This window comes from Morone saxatilis, unplaced genomic scaffold (genome assembly GCF_004916995.1).
Source record: "Morone saxatilis isolate NCDOM2014 unplaced genomic scaffold, NCSU_SB_2.0 Contig14, whole genome shotgun sequence".
NCBI lineage: Eukaryota > Metazoa > Chordata > Actinopteri > Moronidae > Morone > Morone saxatilis.
In genome coordinates this window covers 22,015,850-22,020,544 of record NW_023339696.1, presented here as the reverse complement: position 1 = coordinate 22,020,544, position 4,695 = coordinate 22,015,850, and the positions used below count along the sequence as shown (strand labels likewise).

Here is a 4,695-nt window from a genome sequence, read left to right as displayed (position 1 = left end):
AAATAAAATTGAATTGAATTGTTTGATTGACGACCAAGAGACGCATCGACACAAACGACCATCTTAACTCTTTATTGTCTGTCTGTGTTCAGGTTGCTGCATTATAAAGACTTCTAAAGGAACTCTGAAGAACCAGGACCAGGACCAGGACCCGTCTGTTGTATTTTATTGTGGAGCAGCAGAGAGGATGATGGGAAACCAGATTATTTACCGTATTTTCTGTGCAGTGATTGTATAAAAGATCTAAAACAGTTCAACTGTTTCTGTCTGTGTGTTTCACAAAGAACAGGAGGAAACCGTTAGCTTAGCTTCAGTCAAATTAAATCAATCTGACTGATTTACGTTATACTGTGTCAGCTCCAATGCTAACTGCTACTGAAACCTCAATGTCTCTGGTTTACATTTTACACCTGTTACACACACAACATGTAAATCAGTGGTTTTTAATGAACCATTACGAACGTTTCAGTTCTATAAACAATCACTATCATTGATCCATGTACTCCAACAAATGAGCTTAATGATTGCATTTATAATTTTACTTTATTTTATTTAATCAGTAATATTTTTTACTGATGCATTAAACTTATTTATTACAAAACAAAAATGTGTAAAAGAAGAAAATAAGTGATTAACAGTTTTACAGCTGATTGAGTCTCAACTCAAACTGATTAAATTAAAACATTTAGGTAAAATTAACTAAACTTTGTAAATTAATCAGGAAGCTTTAGACACTAATTTAGTTTCTTTTATTCTGTGAAAATAAAAACTAAATCAGGAATCTTTTTGTAACTTAAGTTTGTGTTACTTAAACTGTTTCAACATTTGTTGTTTTTAGTTAAACTAACTATACTAACTACTATTTATTGTTTAGGTAACTTAAATCAATTCACTTAATTTAACTTTTAGTGATTATTATTATTTTGGCTACAACGAGCTTCCGTACGGTGAAAGAGGTGATTAATGGATCAACCAATCATATTGCAGGAACAGAAACCGTCAAACAGGATTCACCAGATCTCTCTCTCTCTCACACACACACACACACACTGTAACACAGACACACCTGAACGCTAACACACACACACACACACTGTAACACTAACACACACTGTAACACTAACACACACACGTCCGTGCTGCTGGGTCCTGTCTGTCCTCCTGTCTGTCCTATATATAATAATAATAACTACTACTGATTATTATTGCTAATAATAATTATATCATCTTTAGTTACTGATATTATAACATTAATGTACTCAAATGTAATATAAAACTTACCCACAATGCAACAAAAACTTCAGTATTTTACTGTTGTTTATTTTAAGTTTCACTAATGGAAGGATAAATCTGAGTTTGTTTTCTTTTATCTTTTCTATAAATTTAATATATTTGTGTTTGTTTTATCAATATATTTTATTGCGTTTATATTTTTACTTAAGATAATATAATTAAATGAATCGATATAAACACACTGAAGTAACAGAAACTCACCTGGCGGCTTTCTCCACCTGTCATCACTCCTGACTGAGTCTCCGCCCACTGATGACCTCACAGGCTGACAGGAACCAGAGTTTCAGGATTTGAGACAGAAACAGGTCGACTCTCAGAGAGAAAGGTAAGAAAGTTCTGCCGTCTGGAAGCTTTTAGTTAAAATACTTTAAAAACCTGAAACCTGAAACATCTCGCTGATGTTTAAAATCCTTTGTCAGCGACGTTTCGATGAGATCCTGGTTGTTTCTGTCCGTTGTTGCTTCGTCATGATGATGTTTGTTGTTTTTATTTGTGCTGTTTGTTCCTACAGTGAGATTTTAGCCTAGCTTAGCATACAGTGCTGTGTACACTGTAAAAACTAAAGTTTTGCATCAACCGCTCTGAGTTGTGACTTTAATGAAATTATGTTCCATCAGTGTTCTGTGTTGAGTTCAGGAACAATCAGGAGAATTTAAAGAGTTTTAAAGTTGATTAAACTGATTGTAAATTGTTCCAACTAGTTTGTCCACGTTGTTTCAACACAACTCATCAGCATACTGTTTGTAACTTAACAGGTTTATTTAGTTTTATCTTTAAAGTTCACTGAAATACTTTAAGAGTAAAACCAAATGCGATAAATTAACTATTAAAATGTTAAAACTGATTCAATAAAAAAAGTAACACTAACTCAATTTTACTATTTCTACAATTAAAATAATACTTTTAAGAGACTAACCAGTAATACCCAGTAACAGGAATGTTTCTGTAACTTAAATAGAATAAAAAGCTTCTTAGTAAAGAATCTTTTTGAACTTTTGTTTGTTACTTAAACTATTTTTTTAATATATATAAACTTAACTTATATTATTACAGTGTTTTAATATTTAATGTAGAGAGAAAAAGTTAGTTCAACTCAAACTGTTTATTAAAGAAAACAATTTAAGCTTAAAACATATTAGATTTAAGTATTTAGTACTTAAGTATTTATTGTTTAGCTAACTTAAATAAATTAAGTTAATTGAACTTTTTTTAAAGGACCAGTTTGTAAGATTTAGCGCCATCTAGTGGTGAAGTTGCAGCTAATTTTTCTTCCACTAAAGCAAATAATTACATTACAGCTGATGGCAGATTATTAATGTTATAATGACTAATTAATAAAAATCAATACTGCTGTAACCTGATTAACATCAAAACTTAAAAAGTACAGAAGTGTCTGTCTGATTCTATTAGAACATTAAAACATATATTATTAATATTAAATGAGAGTTCACAGGATACAAACCACTGCTTTAATATCTGATTATAATGTTTTTATTTACAATATTCATCTAAAAGTCTCCATTAACACAATATTTAAGTATAAAGTTACTTAGTTAAGTATTAGTTACTTTCCACCACTTTGTCTGGTTGGTTCTTTGCACCAATTTAAAGGATTGAAATATTTCCATCCTTTGTCCTAAAAAATGTGGTCTAACCAGTTTTATTGTTGTTTTACAGCCTCCAGCAAACAGCTCTCTTCTGTTTCTGTGATTAAACCTCCAACATCTGTAATATGTTCTGTTTCAATGTGAAGGTTTTAATCCGCTGTGTGTTACAAACATTATCGTCACCATCAGTTTATGGTTCCTCTTCCACATATTTTGCATATTTTCCTGATAAAACGCCTGTTGGTGGAAACGCTCGAACTTTCGGTCTGAAGCAGAGCGACGCCTCACTTTACTGTTTTATGCTTTTATTCCAGTTTACTGAATATTATTCTTTAAACGGAGGCGTATAAATGCTACATGCTAACCACTGCTAGCAGTGTGCTCAGGTGCCGTCGTCGTGGTAACAGCAGATAAATGGAGGTGTGTCAGTAGTAAAAGTAAAAGTACATAACAAGGATATCAGTTTGTACACAACTTATTAACGTGTGCAACAAGATAAAAACATCCTTAAACTTTATTTCCAACTTTATCACAATAACAGCAGTTACAGTAAAACATTGTTTTACAGCATTCAGACGATAATTTCATCTTTAACTGTTTTTTAAGGTAAAATATGGAATAAAACTCCAACTTTAACCATAAAATCAACAGTACTAATATTTCTTACTGTAATAGTATAAAAAAGTCTACCTTATGTATTATTATAAATTCTCTTTATCCAGTGTTTTACTGTAAATGTATCTTTATTTAAACTGCAATTGAAAGGAAATTATATTCAATAAAGTTGTTTTTTAAATTCCAGATTGTAAATTACAAAACAAACAAACAAACCAGCATTCAGACGTATTTTCATTCATATGTTGATATGAACTGTTAGTGGTCCCTTTTGCCTGAGCTGTAAATGAGTTTCAATATATATATAAACATTAAATCGTCTTCCTGCTGCAGACAACCTGTGACGCTGTTGGTCACATGATGTTTTCCTTGAATGTGTCCAAACAGAGTGACACTGAACGCACCTCACATACAGGTGACACACAGGCCCTGCCCCCTCCCTCTTCCTGCTCACACCTGTTCAGAACAAACAGGTAACGATCAGCCTCAGAAACACAGAGAGGAAACTGCAGACAGGTAGAGAGCTGTCTGTCTGTGTGTCCACCTGTCTGTGTATTAACCTGTCTGTCTGTGTGTGTGTGTCCACCTGTGTGTGCAGTGACTCACCTGTGTGCAGTTGTTTTTGGCTGTGAGCTGCTGTCAGTGTGTTGGAGTTCAGCTATGTGAGCAGGAATGTAGTTGGACCTGGTTCCTGTGTGAGGTGTGGAGGTCTTGAGCTACACCTGAATCAACTAACAGCTAACAGTTAGCAGGGCAGCGCTAACACTGCCTTCCTGTCTCGTGTCCTCCCACAGTGCGATGATGGCGGAGGCAGTGGCTCCAGATCTGTTCTCTGAGCAGGAACTAACCTGCTCCATCTGTCTGGATCTGTTCGATGAACCTGTCTCAACTCCCTGTGGACACAACTTCTGCCAGGTAACACACCTGAGTCCTAACTGAAGCTCCAACCTGCATCTGAACATATCTGACTCTCCTTTAAAGCTCCTGTATGAAACATTGAACTGTAGCTAACAGCGCCGTCAGTGGCCGTTCAGTGAACTGCATCCTGGGCGTCAGCCAACAAACACTGAACGCTGTAAATAAACAATCATATTTAGAATAACGTTACTATCTGCAATGTTCCTATATTTTATTTGGACCATTGACTCCATACTAATAACTAGACAACACCACGAAGCAA

General features: G+C 34.4%; 1 long non-coding RNA gene across 1 annotated transcript in view; it reads left to right on the top strand.

Moving 5' to 3' along the window:
• LOC118323475 overlaps positions 1-254 on the top strand; it is a 679-nt gene extending 425 nt beyond the window's left edge. Inside the window, exon 2 of the long non-coding RNA XR_004796494.1 lies at positions 93-254. This is a non-coding gene — a long non-coding RNA (uncharacterized LOC118323475). The remainder of the gene's footprint in view (positions 1-92) is intronic.
• Positions 255-4,695: the final 4,441 nt, after the last annotated feature.